We start from the raw sequence: 21,407 nt of genomic DNA on the forward strand, positions 1-21,407 counted from the left end.
ATGGTGCCAAAGCAATTAGTAAAACAAAATGTGTTTTTCCTATGGAAACTAGCTCCTAAGTATGACTACCTACTGGTGACTGCCAGTAGGATAGATAGATAGATAGATAGATAGATAGATAGATAGATAGATAGATAGATAGATAGATAGATAGATAGATAGATAGATAGACCACATTTTATTTTTATTTTTCTAATAATTTTAATAAATCATCAAATAAAATTGAAACTGAAGAAACTGTCAGAAATGTACATTTTCGAACTCTGAATTTTGTGCGGCAACCTTGGAGTGTATTTTAACCAAATGCTATGAAATTGCATAGTTGCGGCTAGAAAATGTGCCATCAGTTTGTACTCAAACATCCATCTGCTCTCAATTATTGTCTATCTGACCTGCATCCCCGTACTATTTCTGATGAAAGTATTTGTATTTGTCAGTGGGAATCAACTTGCTGCAGTGAGAGTGGGCCAGCACAAAGTCTGCATCATAAAGCCCAATCTGCCTCAAAACCAGCTCATGCACTCTGTCTCATGAACTATTAGCATATATCAGTGTGTCTAGTGCACATAGAGAACTAGTGTGAACCTCTAACTGCACCTGGGCACCTCCTTAAACGTTTTAGACATCAAATGTGCAAGTGGTTGGATTGAAGCAGCGGGTAGTAATTTGGAAACTAGGCACCACAATATGGTTTGCCTCTGTGGCGTCCATTTATCTAACACAGCGTCATTCTGCTTCCCTCAACAAGTTGGTCACGTGCAGATCATTCGCACCCCGTGCAAACACCCTGGCTCTATTTACATTCTGCGCAATATATTGAAGATGGGGTCTCAGAGTAGTAATGTAAATTTCTATCCAGGATCTAACTCACCAGCCAAAATTCTCTTTGTGATATAAAATCAATGTTAGCTTCTGGAAGACCATAGTGATGTTCCTGTCTGGTAAAAATCAATGTCAGCCGTGTTGCATAACAGCGGATATGTATTGCCTGCTGTCAGCCTAGTAGGATTTAACTAAAATCTTCAAAGCCACATTGATCACTGACAGCGGCCAATAAGATGCACAGCACATGGGCTCTTTACAACTTTGAAGGAGCAATGCTAAGTGATCCTCATATGTTTGGTTAGCAGTCACTTCCCAGTGCTTCAATAAAGAGAGTGGTGGGACCATAAACCAATATTCTCTAAATAAATTAATCCCACGTTAATCCCACCTCTCGTTTCCCCCTGTATTCCTGAGAACCACAGACTTTATGAAGCACTTTAAGTCACCCTAAATGTAGTCTACAGTGTGTATATGTCTGCCCACTAACTCAGCAGGCCTCAGTTCCTATTCCATGGGTCTCGTGGCCATAACTTGGTTCAGTAGTGGGGGCGCTTCCGACTCACCTGAGTCCTTCACTGGTCCTTGCTAGTGGTCAGAAGTGCTCAACATGCCTTCTTATGGCCCTAAAATTATATTTCTTAGTGCAAGGCCTACAGACACTGAGTCTATAGACTTCATAATGGTTGATAGCCCGTCATATTGTCACATTAGGTTTGTGTCTGATTTTGCTTCCTCCAGCAATGTTTGTGGTGCCGGTCAGTGTATTTGTGGTAATGGAAACTTTTTGGAACTACCCTACAACCCAATCTCTCTTTCCTGTCCAACCAAAGTCCACAAAATCTTTCAAGCTCACACTTACCTGGTTGCACACCCTTACGGCTGGTTTCCTGCAGCTTTGTGACAGTAGAAACGTTATGAGCCTGTGCAGTCAGGGGCTGCTGGAACAGTGATTCATTATGCAGCTGCAGTTATCTTTAAATCAAAGTCAGGAAGAAAGGCCAGCGCCCATGAGAGCTGCTTTCATTTTTCCTGGTGGACCCCGCATAGTTTGAATTCCAGCACTGATAACATGTGAGCCAACTGCGTTTGAGTCTCTAGGCACACTTCATCATTTCTCTGGGCCTCTTTCCGAAGAATATTTTTCCTTACATCAATCTCAGTCTGTTATCCCAAGATGTTCTTTTAGTTTTAACGTAGCTACGTGCATAATGCTGCCTCGAGAGTGCCTTGATGTATAATGTTTATTTAGAAGTACGTATCCTGCATGGGTATGTGAGAGGTCATGTTTACAGAAATATAAGCTGGAGTTACACTTTCCTCTGGAACTTAAAAGTGCGTAGCCTTTACAGGGTGAAATACAGATAGCACATGTGTCTAACATGAGATAATAATATGTGCACCCGACACTTGCTCGCACCTAGATAGCTATGGTACGCCTACCAAATGATCTCGTATATAGCATCACTGTGTAGCTATCATATGTTTTAACATGATAAAATTATGGAACAGAAATGTCCAAAAAAATACTTTCACTCCCGCTGTAGTGGCCTTGTAGATTCCAAGATAGAAACACTTGGCAATAAGCTTTTTCCTCTCTACTGAAGTATTTTCCTTGACTTCTTACACATAATACCTTTTACAATTAGACATATAATGTACTTGTTTACAGAGGCTTTCAGCTAGCCTTCTGCATCCATTGGTCTCTTGTTGTGTCATTCACATGTTCCTTCTGAAAGCTACAGCATACAGCGCAGAGCAATGAGCCAGCGTACTTCAGCCATTGGCACATTTTACTATGATTGATGCCATACTGTTCTTTCACACGGTGCAAATCCGCACACTAAGTAGTTCCTTTCAGCGCCAGTGACTACTATGGGAACGTGTGTTTTTGAGATAAAAAATATTTTTGCTTTTAGCATTTTTTTTTTTCAGTTAGGGCCTGGCATCTCCTCCAACAATAACGTTTTACAAAAACATAAAAACTAAAATAGCATCGACAAAACCAAAAGACTGGCAGCAAACACTAGACCTATTGACTTTCCAAATGCTTGTTATTCCCTTTCAGTCGTGACTTCATTTACTAATTTGATTCAATTGTATACACTTTGGTAATTGGTACATATGAAATGTACTGAGTGCTATAGTAGCTCATCTTTTTACATGGGAGCAGAAAATGAGACGGTCCCTTCCCCGCGTGCACTATAGCTTTGGTACATTGCCCACAGTGGATGTATTTCCTTATCAGTCATTAACATGGCTTGCACAGAATATAAATGACTCAAAGGTCATGTGTAGAAGGAAGATTGTGTCACTCTCCTCAGCATCTGGTGGAAAAGCATCACTAATGTTGACTCCTGATGATTGTCGGTTCATATCAATGACTCTTGTACTTATTGTTGTCATTCTAGCCAATGCTTTTTCCAATGCCTGCATTGCTGCAATTCTATTGATCAGGATCCCCCAGGGTCAAGTTGGAAGAAGACACATGCATGGGAGTACGTCCAAGATCAGAATCCCTCTTCTTGAGCTGATTTTCAGGATGAAGCAGTGAGTGCGTTAAGGTGGCTGTGAGCCTGTTACAAGTTTTATTGGGTGTCTAAATGTTGAGACATCCCCTAGTTGCAAGTCACAAGAAGGTGCAAGGTTTCCACTGCCCGTGCCTCTGCAACTGCTCTCTGCACCAGATTACTAATAAAGAGGGTGATTCCATAACTGTGTTTACTATTTAGATTAATCGTAGGGAAGGCATTGATCATTAGCCACAGAAATCTGTTAACTATTTGAAGAAGTAATAAAAAATCAAGCAACTACATCATTAATTCAAAGTCATATCTTGTTCTCTAAGATATCAAGTGCACAATTGTGATAAAAAATGGGGAAATATGATGAACTTGTTGGGTTATATAAAAAAGTCCAGAGAAGATATTTGAAAAATATTAGATGATAGTAGCATAGGTTATAGACCATATATAGTTAGGAATTAGCATTTACAAAACCTTGAAAATTCACTGAAAAAACCATAGGTTATAGACCATATATAGTTAGGAATTAGCATTTAGAAAACCTTATTTTACTCACACAAAACCATTGAAATTCCATATATAGTTAGTTGCACTAACTATATATCGCGCACCCGCAATCCACTGCTGATGATGTCACATATTACATCATTCATGACATGGTCAGTGACATCACTGATGACATCACTGATGACATCTCAAATGACATCACTGATGACATCACTGATGACAACATCCAGTGACTGTATGTTTCTGTAAAGTTAAAATATGTCTTACATATTGAAGAATGAGTGGATGTGTAAGTGTCTGGACGAAGGATTTAGTAGGTGCATGACTGACTGTATGAGTGAGTGATTAAATGTGTCTCACTGACTGCATGGGTTAGTGACTAAACTGTCTTAATTTGTGCATCATTATGTCTGTTGTTCTGTAAACTGCTGCATGTGTTGATCAGTAGCTATATGAGTAACTATATGGGTTATTGATTGATTGCCCAAGTATTTGTATGGGAGACTGAGTGTGTGTGTGGCTAGCTGGGAGGTGTGTGACTCTGTGCAGATCAATCTGTACTTGTATCAATGATTGTATAAGAAGGTAAGTATGTGTTAGTATATGTTTGAAAATGTAAGGTGCTCTATGTTTAACTGTATAGACAAGAAAATGGAAGTGTCATTGATTCTTTACAGGACTGACTAGGTGTGTGAGTAACTCCATGGATGAGTGGCAGACTGTGAGTGTCTGTATAGGTGTATGAGTGCATATGATAGTGTTGTAAAGATGAGTGATTGTATGTATGAATGATTGTATGGGTGAATGAGTGAAGGTGTGTGTAGACGTAGCAATCAGTGAGTGCGTATGTAGTAACTAGTATTGGTGTGTCAATGGTTTCAAAAATTATACTCTCTTTTTAACACTGGATGAAACAGAGGTTATATTAAAATGTGAGGAGATGCATTGTATTGTCACATGAATGATATCATCAGTGATGTGGTCATTGATGTCAAATGAGATGTCATCAGTGATGTCATCAGTGATGTCATTTGAGATGTCATCAGTGATGTCATCAGTGATGTCACTGACCATGTCATGAATGATGTAATATGTGACATCATCAGCAGTGGATTGCGGGTGCGCGATATATAGTTAGTGCAACTAACTATATATGGAATTTCAATGGTTTTGTGTGAGTAAAATAAGGTTTTCTAAATGCTAATTCCTAACTATGTATGGTCTATAACCTATGGTTTTTTCAGTGAATTTTCAAGGTTTTGTAAATGCTAATTCCTAACTATATATGGTCTATAACCTATGGTTTTTTCTGTGAATTTCATTGGTTTTTTAACAGCTAATATCTGTAGCTGTAAAATGTATTCTTCTTTAAATCCAAAAATATATTTTATATGTTTATGAATAATTTTTTTTTAAAATATTTTTTTTTCTTCGTTCCCGCTTCGCGAATCGGGAAGCTTCCCGTTAGCTGACCTTGATGCCGCGAAATAGACCGCGAGCCGGTAAACGTTTCTTTACCGCAAGTGCCGCGTTAGAAAACAACATCGTGACGCCTCCCGTCCGCATGACGTTTCACGTTGTCGCGTGATACGTCATATGACGTGCTACGTTAGCGAACTGGTACGCGAAGCGAGTCGCAAAGCGCAGGTTTCTGGAAGCAAACCGGGAGGCCCTGCAAAGCGCTTAACGTAAACACAGCAAGTCATGTGACTTGGTAATAACACTTTTCATTGGTTCATTTCACTTTTGGTTTCCTAATGATGTAAGACTAGGTCATATAATCTAAAATGAACACTTTTGATTGGTTGAGAACTCTTGTTTTTCCCAAATGATGAAAATCCCTCCTTCTTTCCTCACTCTGACTTTCATCATTGTGAGAGAAAGACCCTTTGTGATCACTGAGCAATGGCTTCTTTAGTAGCTTCAGCTGGTGCTTCCCCACCACCTCCACCACATCCAAGGAAGAGTGGACCACCTGCTCAAGTTATAATTCAACAAGAAGAAGAAGAAGAGGAACAGGACGACGAGCACGAAGAGAGGCAGTTTTTGCCTGAGCAGCCCAGGACGTCTCACCGGAAAGAAAACTTCATTTGGCAATTTTTTTAAATTCCCAAAGGTCAGAAAAAAGTAAATGCAAGATACGTAACTTGCCTTATATGTCAAGATAGACTGTCCAGAGGAACCGAGAAAAAATACAGTTTCGGAAACTACACAATGCATCGCCATATGACTAGGTGGCATCCTAACAACTACAGTGCTGCACAGTTTCGGAACGACCTAGATAATCTCCCTATTATGGCCAGAAGATCTGTTGTACCGGAAGTAACGGGACCAGAGGGCAGGGAGATGGTGCCAAATATACAAATGAAATTTGGTGAAGTAAAACACACCTGCGTATTTTGCGATGGATTCATTTCCTACGGAGAAAAAAGCATCACTCTGATCAACAGAGCTATTGACTATCATATGCAAGTTTGTACGAAACGCCCAAAATAATAAATACTTCTTTTTTTGTTTTGTTGCTCCTGTTGAGCCCTTTACAATGAATCGTTTTCATTGCCCCCTCCAAGAAAAACCCCAAAAAATATAAAACTGTTCAGAAAAATTCAAAAAAAGTAAAAAAATGTTCCGAAAAATAATAAAAAAAATATAAAACAACAAAAACAATTAAAAAAAAGTTCTTTTCAGAACTACCTCCCCGTTATTAAAAAATTGGTACAATATTTGGAACTGTGCCAACCTCTATTTCTCTTAGTTCGCTTCCCAGTTCGCTCGCCGGTACGCGAACTAGAAGCGAACCAAAAACAGTAAGTATAAGGGAAGGAAACAGACACTTATGTTAAAAGAAAGACAGCTATAGGGGAGTAAACTAGAGATACTATTACCCGTAATCCACTGCTGATGATGTCACATATTACATCATTCATGACATGCTCAGTGACATCATCAGCAGAGGATTGCGGGTTTTTTGGCAATGTGCCTTATCCACGGTTTAATAACGCTGCCTTTTGCTTTATATACGTTTTCAAATTGTATGAAATATATACCAATAGGTCGTTATGAACCTTTAGGTAGTGCTTTTCTTCATGAGGTCTGGTCGCTTCCATACACATACAGATGTTTCAAAGATGATCAAGAAGTTTATCTGAATGGAGAGGAATGCACTGAGACGCCAGATCATTCACTAATGTGTAGGCACATACAGTTACACGGTTCATGCAACAAACACCGACCAAATATGGCTTGCGTGTTGCAAGGCACGCCAGTTCCTGCTATCGTCCCCACGTTCAAGTTGTTGGAAAATGGTAGTTATTTGATGCTCAATAATGAAGATTGTTCTGAGTTAATTGAAAAGGGTCTGCACCTCTGTACGGGTGTTCGCTATGTGAAGCACGAAAGTTTCACGGGCCGAACTCAAGGCCACCTCTCTCTGAGACAAAAGAGCTCTTATTCTTGCCATGCCGTTGAAATCTGTCCCAAGGTTGGTATTTGTGGCCAGATTGAAAACTCCCTATGTTCATGTGTGGGAGGAAATAGAACATTTCTGCAGCAAATAACCCATTCACTTACTGTTACGATAAAAGGAATACTTTTAATTCAGATTTGCCTTTCAATTTCAGCAAGATGGTTCCGACTATCTTTAACGCATCCTCCACAAAGACCCTGGCGCACTTTTTTAAAGTTGTTACCAGTGGTCTTGTGACTTCATTTGAGAAAATCTTTGGAATCATCCCTGCTTCCTTTCATTCTATTTTCTCCACTCTGGTTCGTGGATTGGCATTTTTACTTGCATTACCAGCGGACGCTCTTGTGCTTTTTTACATTTTTAAATATGGATGTCCCTCCTGTGCAACCTCCCGCCCTGCAGCTGCTGACACTGTTCCGCAATCGCATGCTAGAATATTATGGCACAATGCCGTTGGCGATATTAAGCACGGCATATGGATTATCTTTTTGATTCTCCTACTTCACCTGTGTCCAGCCTGTATTTCACTGCCTGACCTGTGATTTCGATTGGGCCATTGATTTGTGTCTCTGCGGACCGGTTTCTCCTGACGTCGACTTTAATCAGCTGATGACTCCTATCATTACTCACGAGTTGGTTTGTCCTGGCGAAAGGATTATGGCTGTGGCATTGATGCATGGACTACTTGGTCCCTGGAATTTACTGGCGGCAGCACAGTCTTTCTTGGAACAGAGCTTTCTTGAAAACCCACCGAGCTGTCCTCTGATGGTGATAGAGGATCCGGTACTGGGAGAGCACGTATGTTCTTTTCCGCTTTTAAATTGGATGGCTGAACTGTTTTCGGATGAAGACGGTGACTTCCTATTGGAGGCTGTTGCAGCTTATTTTGCATACACAGTTATGTCATAGACCTTTTTCATGTTTGATATGCTGAGTACTAGCATTTCATTGACAATTCATTGACTTATTTGTCAAGTTTTTATTATTTACCTTGCCTATTGGCTTAAGACTCGATAAAGTACTTGGCTGTTTTATTTTTCTTTAGCATTAAATTTTCCTAGTTTTTAATGCTTTACCTTGCGGACCGTCCACATATAAACTTGCAATCTGCTCTCATGAGATGGCACTTCTATTATCTTATTCAGTTCGTTTCCGGATCATGGGGAGGTGTCATCTAGGTCCTGGATATCTTTACACCGTGTTAAGTTAGCAGGGGCTCATTACCGGTTTAAACGCCATTTTTCCTTTTTTGCAACTTCTGCACACGACACTTAGTTGTTGCTTTAGCTTTCCACCTAGTAGTTCATCGTGGTTTACATGAGAATAATATGTTATTGCTCTGCTATCTGCTTTGCTTGTTAAACTATATCTGTACAGCGAGTGCTAAAGTTTCAAGAACAACACGATACAGAATTGTTATGAGGTCTGATCTCCACGACTTCATACTCATAACATAAGTGCAACTTCTGCCAATTCTGGGCATGAGGCGGGTTTTATATTGCTTTGCCGAACACACATACACAACAGTTGATGCGGTTCACATGAAGAGAGAGCTGGTGTATGCTGATGTGATTCCTTCAAATCTAAGACACTAAAGTATGGGCACGCCCTAAACCAACACAAAGAGACCTTCTTAGCAAATAATATAATATGTGTATTAGGGAGGGTGAGATATAAGCAGCCGCGGGCCGTGGAGGGAGTTACGGTGAGGCAGGGAGGCGGGGAGGGGGAGAAGCAGGGTGGAGCCCTCTCTACCTTGCCCCTCCCCCTCCCCGCCTCCCTGCCCCACCGTAACTCCCTCCACGGCCCGCGGCTGCTTATAAGTGTTGCTAACTCTTATTCATTTACAGCATGTTAACATACTGTCACCATTCGCTTTTTATGTACTAGTAACTATGCTGGTAATTTTGCTACTGATAATATGTGTACTTGTATTCTCCACCCTGCTTCTCCCCCTCCCCGCCTCCCTGCCTCACCGTAACTCCCTCCACGGCCCGCGGCTGCTTATAAGTGTTGCTAACTCTTATTCATTTACAGCATGTTAACATACTATCACCATTCGCTTTTTATGTACTAGTAACTATGCTGGTAATTTTGCTACTGATAATATGTGTACTTGTATTATCTAAGATACTACGCCTGAGAAGACGGCATTAGTAAATAAACATTTCAAATACACATGTGTTCTTCTTAACTCCATGTTCTGGTTTCTAAGAAATATATAACGACCGACTGTTCATGAGTTCCACGTATCCTGAGGTACTATAAGTTCATATTCTGGATTGTCTAAACATTGAGAGTTTGTTATATCCAATGTGACACTGTACCTAGCTTGCTAAGGAGTTTTTGATTACTAACGTGAGTTTTGGGACACCCTAATTCGCCGAGGTTCCAATCCTCTGTCCACAGTTCTGTGTGAGAACAGAAACCCTGCGACAGGGGCACCCCCGACCCTTGCTGGAGCTTCATCACACTTGCGATACAACTCCAGCAATGCGCCACCTTTACGGCACAGATACATCACGCATCTGTGCTGTTTTTGCCCCATGATGCGCCGCATTGTAAATGCAGCACACCATAGGTGACGGAACAGCGGCACAGAATGACTAACACATCCCTGGTGATGCGCCAGTCATCATAAATGTATCCCTATGCTTCTTATCTTGTTAGAGATGAACCGCCATATGTATCATCAAAGTTTTTTGCATTTCCTAAATAGCGAACTTTAAGGAATAAATAGCGATTCTTTACCATTCCTAGTTTGCGATTAGCTATTTGCTAATTACAAATTACCCATTCATTTCCTTCATTTCCATAGGGCGGTTGGACTCACTTTTAGCTCGAACGGCTGAATGGATTTCCACGAAACTTGGCAAAATTGTAGGGACTGGTAGCCCGATGTGCCTTTGCTATGTCTCAAGATATATGCTCCAGTGGTTTTTACGAAAATTAACTTTGAAAAATATATATTGGGCTACATTGGCCTATATATATGTTGGAGCCCAAATGTAGCCCAATGTAGCCCAATGAAGCCCAATGTAGCCCAATGTAGCCCAAAGATGGCCGCCAGACACACAAAAAAACAAATGTAGCCCAAATATCAGCCAGATGTAGCCCAACTATAGCCCAGTGACAGAATGACCAATCAGCTTCGCAAACCTCCGTTACGCGAAGCGGAGCGCTGTTACAGATATATATCTTTTTTTGAACGTTAATTTCTCAAAATCCACTGGAGCACATATATTGAGACCTAGCAAAGGTACATCGGGCTACCAGTCCCTAATATTTTGCCAAGTTTCGTGCAAATCCATTCAGCCGTTCGATTATTATTATTATTATTATATTTTTTGCCCCGCGGGGCCCTTTTAAAACCTCCACATCAAACCTAGGGGGTCAGCGAGGATCTACTATGCCCCCTTATAGTTATTTCCCCCTTTGTTTTGACCTCCTCTTGTCTCTCGATCCTACCGAGAGACAAGATGGCGGCCGCTACGGACTTTTTGGAATGTTGACAGACGCCGGAGAACCAATCAGCTTCGCTTCACAAAGCTCCGTTGCGCGTAAAGTACGCGTCCTGGGACGCTGCCAGGTCCGCTGTTACAGATATATATCTTTTTTTAAACGTTAATTTCTCAAAATCCACTGGAGCACATATATTGAGACCTACAAAAGGCACATCGGGCTACCAGTCCCTACAATTTTGCCAAGTTTCGTGCAAATCCATTCAGCCGTTCGGGCTAAAAGTGAGGCCAACCGCCCTATGGAAAACTCAATGTTAAAAACACGTTTTGGGACCCCCCTTTTTTCTCGGCCCCCCCTTGACGAACCCCCCCCCAAATTTTCAAGGGCTGCTCAGAAACAAAATGTGCCATTTTCCTGAAAATTTCAGCCAATTCCGTCCACAAACGCCAAAGTTATTAGACATAGAATTTTCAAAAATCCCATAGAGAAAAAATCCTAACTATATATACCTACTGGCGACCGCCAGTAGGTAATATATATATATATATATATATATATATATATATATATATATATATATATATATATATATATATATATATATATATATATATATATATATATTCCAGCTCCAATCTCCTTTACCCATACCCGGCCGGGTTGGGAACGAAGAAACAGCACTCACGGGCTCAAAATAGTGCAGCAAAGATTTTTATTTATCAAGCAAACGCGTTTCGGGACAGCGTCCCTTTGTCAGTGGTTCAACATTGAGAATCACGCCACGCCATTTTTAAAAACCACAGTTGATTACAGAAATGAAAAGCGGACTCATCACAAATTAAAAGAGGTAGCGCCATCTTAAGATGTTCAAAAACGGTCTCAAAGTTAATAGTTACGTATTGTGAATCAAACGTAATAACTAATTATGTTCTTTGAAGATTATGACAAAACATTTTTAGCCGTGTATCGACTTAGACCGCTCATTGCACCCTTACCTCATATATGATCTTTATTGTGGGGTGTTCTCACGATTGGGTTCAGCAGTGAAACTCCTTTAATGTATGTCAATAATGACAAACATGGTATATCAACCATGTCAACTTAAATGGTATCGTCCATATTGTTATCTTGCCGCCAGCTACGCGAATTTATTCGTGGGCTGGTGGGAGGAGCAGGAAGCTTGGTGTCCCGCAATCGCCGCATGGAACAACAAAGTGGTGACCTGGTACAGGTACATTGATGACCTGTTCCTGGTATGGAATGGATCTATTGATGAGGCTAAAGAATATATTGGGCAGCTCAATCAGAATGTCTGTAACCTTAGATTCTCTGGGGATGTGAGTAAGACTCAGGTCAATTACCTGGATTTACAGGTGACAATTAAGGATGGAAAAATTTCCACTTCTCTCTACCGCAAGCCAACAGCAGGGAACAGTGTTCTCTTTGCAACAAGCAGTCACCCACGTAAATTGATCAATAGCATCCCCTATGGGGAGTTCCTCAGGTTAAAACGAAATTGTACTCATGAGGAAGACTTCAATTCAGCAATTTCTGAGAGTATGGACAGATTTTTGGAAAGGGGATACAAATTGAATCTTCTACTTGACACACTGAGCCGTATAAAGAAATTGCCACGAAGTAGTCTGTTTGTAAAGAAAGTAAGACCTACTGTAGAAGGAAAATTTCACATGGTTACCACCTATTCAGCGAATTCCGCCAAACTCAGATCAATCTTGACCAAACATTGGCATATTCTGAAAATGGATCATATAGTGGGACCAGATTAACCCCACAACTCACCTTTAGGAAAGCTAGGTCTTTGAAAGATCAAATGGTTCATAGTTATCTGGAACCTTTACGCAATACCAAAGGTACTCTTAAGGATGCAAGGGGCTTCTTCCCCTGCGGGAAGTGCAAAGCCTGTGCCTTTAGCAAGCGTACACTAACCTATCCTGCCTGCAGAAGAACTATCATAACGGCAGCCATCTTACAATGATTAGCTTTATAACACACAACCCAGAGCTTAACAAAGATCAGCCAGCTAACTATTAAGCACTCTGGAACCACAACCATCAAGAGTTAAATGAAGAATAATTATGGGAAAGAGAAGCTATATCCATTGCTAATCAGCAAATCTATAACTACACACTACTAGATCTGGTTAAGGAAGGCTAAAACCAGCACTAAACAACATAAGCAGTGGTTCTACCCGGAATAAAACTGAGAAAGAGTCACCACAATACATGCAAAAAGGAGCAAAAAGGAGCGACAGATACCTAGAGACTGCTGGCTTAAATGCCCAGAGTATAAAATACCCACATAATTTAACCAAAAATGCAGCTAAGAAGTTCAAACACGACTCCCTGAGGAAAAATCCGGACATACTATTCGCAGACCTATACTTTAATGTGGCTAAAGGTACGACAATGAATGACCTCAAATTCCACACAAATAAAACAGCTAAATGGCGCAATGCCTTCACTAGGATGCTTGCCATAAAAACTACGAAAAACATCCCTCATGGCACAAAAATGTCGACTTCACCATCAGAAAGATGCAGAGCCGCACTTAGCATCACGATATATAAATCTGGAATGGTGTTAATACAAGCAGCAAACCGAGAACTAGAGAGATTTGCCAAGATTTTCCAAACGGTAAAAGACTCACTGGAAGACCCGAGTCACCAACTTCTCCTGACCCCACCTGTAGACACTCTAGACATTTACGATATCACCACCAGAGGCGCCAATAGAGCCAGGGACCATCATGTTCAAAGCCCTAACCAGGTAGCTATATCTGAATTGGCAATGACAGTACCTGACAGCGCGACTGAAAGAACCGAGAGGTCTACCTATCAGGCAAACAAAGAACAAAATCAGCTCCAAAGAGAAGAGTCGTCCCCACTCTATGAGACTCCTCACGTAGAGCATACATCGGCACCGAGTGTAGTACCCTATGACAACCAGGAATTGGATGAGGCAGAAGACATCAGCCTTCCTATTCCCTATACCCTCTCTAGCACAATACCAACGTCGTACAGACCTCCACCCACAAACGAACTACCAGCAACACAGAACTTATCTAACACCATCAACCGTCCGATACCTCTCGCTAGTACAATACCAGCGTCGTGCAGACCTTCACCCACAAACACACTCCTAACAACTCAGAACTTATCTAGCACCGACGACACCTCCAATAGATATGGAACCGACAATAAAAAAGAGGATAGAAAGAAAAGGGCAGCGTAACTAAGAACAGATCGAAAAAGGAGAAGAGCAGAGCGGATAAACAGATCTGTCATCCCTAAGAAATCACATCAGAACAAGAAAGATATTAATAAGATTCAGAAACTAGTGAGCAAGCTAGCACAAGCCACTATTAATACCTTACAGGCGATCGAGAAAATTGAAGAGATGACGGCGAACATTCACTCTAACGTCACGCATATCCAAAACCTTGTACACTCTTCACAAAGAAAGAGTAACGTGACGGCCATGCCTTTAAAAAATAGAGACAACCGACCAGACAGGTCAAAATCACGGTCAAAAGAGGAAACTTTGACCTTAATCCGAACATTTGAACTACCGGACCACAAGGGAGAGGAAAGAATCAAAACAATACCACTAGACTCTAACAGAACATCGAGAAAAAATGATAGAACATCCAACCCCCACAACCTACAGCACATAAAGCTAACACCAAACGAAGCCGACAATGCGAACCCTAGTAACAAAGAAAAACCTCTGACTTGTCTACTACTCAACTGTCGACCGGCAACCAAACATGCATCGGACATAGCGGACCTCATCACCAACAAGGACATTGACCTGGCAGTCCTTACAGAAACATGGCTTACGGAATCGTCATCCCCAACCATGGATCTCTTAGTACCACCGCAATTTAACATTCTGAGACTCGATAGACGCAGAAAGCTAGGGGGAGGGATAGCCTGTATTCATAGATCAGACATAGAGGTCAAACAAATTCAAGCCGACCCTCTTGAATCCTGTGAGTATCTAGGTCTTAATATAAGATCAACTAACAATCAACGATGCAACTTGCATACATTTTACCACCCACCAGGAGATAACGCAAAATTTACAGAAGAGTTAATGGAGATCATAACAGCCAACTCTAACAATGAAGCCAATAACATATTTCTAGGCGATTTCAACCTTCACTGGGAGGACTGCAATGACAAACTGGTCAACACGCTTAAAGGTTTCCTCAGTGAACTAAACCTCACACAAGCGTGCACACAACCCACACACTCAAAAGGAGCGACGTTAGATTATCGTTGGATTATCTCAAGAAACAAAGATACAACAATCCGCTCCATAACTCCATGTGACTGGTCTGATCAACATGCCATAAAATTTGCGATACCCACAATGGGAAAAGGCAGAACCAGGCAACCTTTCAAGTCCAAAAAATGGACTCGAGACACAAAAGAAGCAAATATGGAGCTATTGGTCGAAAGCTGCGAAAGAGACTTAAAGCCACCCAACAACCTGGAGAACGTCAACGAGCTGACTGATCACTACACAGCAGCTGTCGAAAATATCGTCAATAACACCATGCCATTAAAGCTGAAAAGAATCACGGAGAAGACTAAAAATCCGTGGTTTAACGAAGCACTAAACGAAGAAAGACGCAAATTGAGAATGGCCGAAAGAAAATGGAGGCAACACCCGTCATCCCCTGAACTGAAAGCCCTCAGAAAAATTAGGAACCAATATAACAAAAAGATCATCAACTCAAAAAAGGAATTTATAAGATCAGAATTGGACAATGCCAAAAACAGACCACGAAAACTCTTTGAAATCCTAAAGGAGCAATCAAACAAACTAGCCAAATCCGTGCAAGAAAACCCCAAAACACCTCTAAGCTGTGATGAATTTTCCAAATTTTTCACGGAAAAGGCCAAATCACTCGAAGTAGAGCTTAGAAACGCCGTGGTGAACCTTCCCATCGTACCACTGTATACGAACGATACCGACTATACAACGGAATGCACTAAGGCAAAAAACAAGGCAATTTGGGAATCATTCGAACTGTACGACCAACATATGATTGCCAAAACACTCTCAGAAATCAAACCTAACAACCACTACCAAGACCCCCTGCCCGCAAAATGCTTAAAAGAAATCAATCACATTTTGATTCCAATATGGACCGAAATAATAAATGCTTCACTTTCACAAGGGATCCTCCCTGAATGCCTAAAAACTGGTCAAGTTGTTCCCATAATCAAAAAACCCTCAGCGGATGCGTCAGATCCAAACAACTATCGCCCAGTGACTAACATCCCTTTACTGGCCAAGCTGATTGAGAAATGTGTGCAGAACCAACTGAGCAAACACATCACCAAGTTCTCCTTGCTAGATGAATGCCAGTCAGGATTCAGAGCAGGGCACAGCACGGAAACAGCGATCCTCCATATTGTTGATGATGCGCTACAGGCCCTTGACCAAAATCAAGCATGCTTACTGATTCTCCTTGACCGGTCTTCGGCATTTGACACGGTAAATCACGAAGCATTACTGACCAGGCTACGGGACAGGATGGGACTGTCGGGAACTGTGCTGAAATGGTTCGATTCCTTTTTACAGAACAGAACGCAGCGCTTCCTGGTTAACCAATCAATCTCACTCCCATGCCCTATCTCAATAGGAGTCCCTCAAGGATCGACACTATCCCCGGATCTGTTTAACCTATACGTCGAACCACTCACAGAAATTCTCCAAAAATCACAGATATCCTATCACATGTATGCTGACGACACGCAAATATACTTAAAGATCGCATCCCTAAAAGACATTGAACTAATGAACGAGACACTAAAAATGGCACTACAATGGTTAACTTCAAATCATCTGAAGCTAAATGCACATAAAACAGAGTTCCTACTAATCTCACCGCCAAGGAGCCATACGGAAATAAAGGAATGGACGAAAGGCGTGACTGCGCTAAACTGCACCCCAACCCTGGTCAACTCAGCTAAATCATTAGGAATCACCTTAGACGAGAATCTAGACATGAAAGCCCACATTAACTCAATGGCGAAAAGTGCCCGCTTCCACCTGAACTACTTAAGAAAATTGAAACCATTCATCTCAGAGGCGGACCTCAAATTGGCAATCCAATCCTTAGTTATCTCGAGGATTGAATATGGCTGCACCACCTTAGCTGGCATTACCAAAAATGTCCACAGCACCACTAAAAGCCTGCCTTAACGCTGCGGCAAGACTTATCACCGGAACCAGGAAATATGATCATATATCCCCGCACCTGAAAGCCTTAAACTGGCTACCTTATGAAGCCAGAATCCAAATGAAGATAGCATGTATCACACATAAAGCGCTACACGACAACACCCCAAGATACCTAGCCAAGAAAATTCAACTGTCCGGTGGCAACCGACCAGCTAGGAGGGCTGAGGAGTTGCTGTTACGGCCAGCCTTTTTTCAAAAGAAAAAAACCTATGACAGAGCGTTCTCAGGAGCTGCCCCCAGAATATGGAACTCACTCCCTCCAAACATCAGGAAGATCCAGAATCTGGTAACATTCAAGCGGGAAGTGAAGAGCCTTCTGATGAATAAATACATTACTTAGTGAAGATCATTGTTCATTGTTCTGATATATTACTGCCCTAGTACAGAACATGTATGACATGAGAAAGGGAAGCATAGTCATTATTATAAGGAACGCGTATTCTAAGATACGAGAACGACCTAAAGGATACCACCAATGGATATTTTGACTGAACCTGAGAACTGCATCCCACATGAACTTATCCCGATCTACCTCATTTATGTTATATATACCTGCTTTTGTTATAAGTTTAGCCATAGCATATTATTAACACTAACGTCACATGTTTATGAATATATATCATCTACCTCACATATGTTATACTTTAACTGTTAATATATTTGTTAAGCCTTTACCTCTGCTATGTTAAGCGCTCTGATACCCACGGGTCTTGTTCGCGCTATACAAAACTTTATAATAAATAAATAAATAAATATCAAGTGAGGGGATGTCGTGGGGGAAGAAAGATTAATAAGTTCATGTCCTGCCTGACAGATTATGCTGTATATTGCCTTGTATGCCCCTGCCAACTAAAATATGTTGGGAGTACGATCAACCCTGTAAAATTGCGAGTCTTAGAACATATGAGAGCAATTATGAACAAGGATTTCACCTACCCTGTTGCTCGACATTTCACAATCAAGCATAATTGCAACAGGGATTTGTTGAGATTTTTCTGTTTAGACTGTGTCCCGGAAAGCCCAAGGGGAGGGAACAGACTATTGACTCTCAGGAGACTTGAATCACGTTATATTGTTGACTTAGAGACCAAGGCACCTGGAGGCCTTAATATGGGAGAGGAAATGGTAACTAATCTAGGATGAATCATTCGCTTAGTGAATTTGTACAATAGATCAATTGGATAATGTAACCTTTTGTAATAATGGAATATGAATTGAACAATGAGATACAAGTAAAGACATAGGAAATTTTAAATATCTGTTGTGGGTGGTGATTAGTTATGTCTGTATGGTTCTGAATATACAACGGTTGAAATTAAGTATATGAGGGGTGTCCTCTGAGAGGGACGAGGCAGGTGAAATCTCATGCAGCCATAAGGCTGCAATTGCCGATACACGGCAAGATAACAATATGGACGATACCATTTAAGTTGACATGGTTGATATACCATGTTTGTCATTATTGACATACATTAAAGGAGTTTCACTGCTGAACCCAATCGTGAGAACACCCCACAATAAAGATCATATATGAGGTAAGGGTGCAATGAGCGGTCTAAGTCGATACATGGCTAAAAATGTTTTGTCATAATCTTCAAAGAACATAATTAGTTATTACGTTTGATTCACAATACGTAACTATTAACTTTGAGACCGTTTTTGAACATCTTAAGAAGGCGCAACCTCTTTTAATTTGTGATGAGTCCGCTTTTCATTTCTGTAACCAACTGTGATTTTTAAAAATGGCGTGGCGTGATTCTCAATGTTGAACCACTGACGAAGGGACGCAGTCCCGAAACGCGTTTGCTTGATAAATAAAAATCTTTGCTGCACTATTTTGAGCCCGTGAGGGCTGTTTCTTCGTTCCCAACCCGACCGGGTATGGGTAAAGGAGATTGGAGCTGGAATTTAATAAAGCGGTACACCGCCGCGTTTCAACGGCACCCGACACTGAGAGTGACACACGGTTTCGGTGAACTTGGAGTTTGGATAAATATATATATATATATAAATATATATATATATATATTTATATATATATATATATATATATATATATAAATTTTCACATTTACTCCATATTATGTATGAAACATGAGACAATCTCAATTCGTTTATAATTTTATATCTTCATGATTCTTGTTTCTCGATGGTTATCATCTAATTCTGAGGAATCGTTCAGTATCATCATATATATATATGATGATACTGAACGATTCCTCAGAATTAGATGATAACCATCGAGAAACAAGAATCATGAAGATATAAAATTATAAACGAATTGAGATTGTCTCATGTTTCATACATAATATGGATTAAATGTGAAAATTTCCCTGAGACTAGCAGTATCCCTGACCCATGGAGTATTGCGAGAATGATAGCAATCTGCAACAAGCATTGGCATAGCCAATAGGTCTCGCCTTTGGGACCTTGTACGTGTTTAGCCATGCAACAGTTGATGTTGTTGCACCAAGGATATTGTACTGCATAACTAAATACGTATAAGGTTCCAAAGGAGAGACCTATTGGCTATGCCAATGCTTGTTAGCTTCTGTGTTTTAAGCCACGCCCTTAAATACATTGGCCGCGCCCCTTTTAGAGAATTCCAGTTTTTTCACCCCACTTAAAGCCTTGGAGACAGGCATAGAGTTTGAGAGAGGCAATGTTAAAAGGAGCAGAAGGGTAGAAGCGCATGAGGAGACGTTGTAAGGGAGAGGGGGAGAGAGAGAGAGAGATAGAGAGGGAGAGGCAGAGAGAGAGAGAGAGAGGGGGGAGAGAAAGAGAGGAGGGCTTAGGTTGTATCTGGAAAGAGACTCAAAAGGCAGAGGAAAAAGTAAAGAGGATGGCAAGAGAGCATAACATCGAAAATGTTTACAATGGGAATGCACAAAAGGAGAAAGGGGTGTGACGGCAAAGAGTATAATGAGAGCAGACTGTGGACAGGTCGTGTAATTCGGGGCGGTTTCACTGGCAAACCGCTTATGAACGCCAGTGCATGGGCATTCACTGAAAAACAGCAGCCTGTACAGTACACACACAAGAACAGGAGCCTTGCTAAAACTCTACTAGCTCATTTTACTGCTTCCATCATGACGCACTTAAGATGGCTGCTTGGGTTCAGGCACTTGCGCAGAGATTGGTGTTTCCAATAAATCCCGGGGTGCAGCACTGACAAGATAGCTCTAGTTAAATGCATTTGCTACAGAATTGTGTGCCTAATCTCGTTACTGTTACGAATCATCACACAAAAACTTGAACATGTAGTGTGCTTCCTGTTGAGCATAACGTGTAACTTGCATAGGATTGTATTAAAGGTAAATCAGCAAGTTAATGTGTCTGTTGCAAAGATGCTGTGTCTGTTGCATAGATTTGGTGTATTGTGCAGATCAAAAATTCCAATCCTCGTAAAATATCACGGGGTAATATGCCCACTATCGCATGCCAATATTTGTTGTTTCTGAAAGTTTTGTTTACATTTAAAGGCACTGTGTGAAATACAAGTTGTATAATGAGAATGTGCTGCAGTATAAGCACGTGCTGCACAATAATGGAATGCCCTCCTGATAAAAGCTGCAGTGATGCAAGCAGGAGATGGAGCGAATACAAACTTTTCAATAGTGCTTGATCTTCACGCTCGGAGATGGAAATGGTAGAAAAGCATTTTTTAATGTGTGATTGTTAGACCTGACACCTTTTGGCGTGGTTCTTCCCCCATATTTTGCCTCTGACTCATGTGTGTTGATGCTGTGCTGGATTTCGTTTTTGCTGATTTAGATGCTTTGGACACTTTGCCACTGCTGATCAGTGTCAGAGTGTAAGTGCTCCTTCTGTAAATTGTGATATTGATTGAGTATACCTAATTGGCATATTTGTATCACCACGAAGTCCCTAGTAGAGGGCACTGTGTGTGCCAGGGCTGGTGATGACAAATGTTACTAGTGGGCCTGCAGCGCAGATTGCGCCACCCACATGAGTAGCTTTAAAAGGGCGACTCAGGCCTGCCAGCGCAGGGCCTGTGTGCAGTCAGTGACTGCCATGTCAGCCTGGCCAGTGTCCCCACTGGCTAGGCCTAACCCTTCCCTGTCTGTGCACATCAGTCACCCCTATGGAAGGCTCAAGGTACCCCCCTGGGCAGGGTGCAGTGTATGGATAAGGTAGAGCATGTGCTAGTGCAGGTAATATGCTCTGGTAGTGGGCTGCAGCCATTTTGTGTGCTCACTGCTGTAAGGCTATCTTGCTCCATAGAGTAACATGGAGGGGGCTGGGCCCATGTGATACCAGCCTATCTTCCCCTAGGAACAAGATGGGACATAAGTGAAAGATATCCCTGGACTCAGAATTTAATGA

At 41.3% G+C, this 21,407-nt stretch overlaps 1 protein-coding gene across 1 annotated transcript in view; it reads right to left on the reverse strand.

Annotated features, from left to right (window-relative positions):
- ROR1 (receptor tyrosine kinase like orphan receptor 1) overlaps positions 1 to 21,407 on the reverse strand; it is a 715,144-nt gene that overhangs the window by 372,847 nt on the left and 320,890 nt on the right. The gene's annotated exons all lie outside the window — the stretch shown is intronic.

Source organism: Lissotriton helveticus, chromosome 1_2 (genome assembly GCF_964261635.1).
Source record: "Lissotriton helveticus chromosome 1_2, aLisHel1.1, whole genome shotgun sequence".
Taxonomy (NCBI): domain Eukaryota; kingdom Metazoa; phylum Chordata; class Amphibia; order Caudata; family Salamandridae; genus Lissotriton; species Lissotriton helveticus.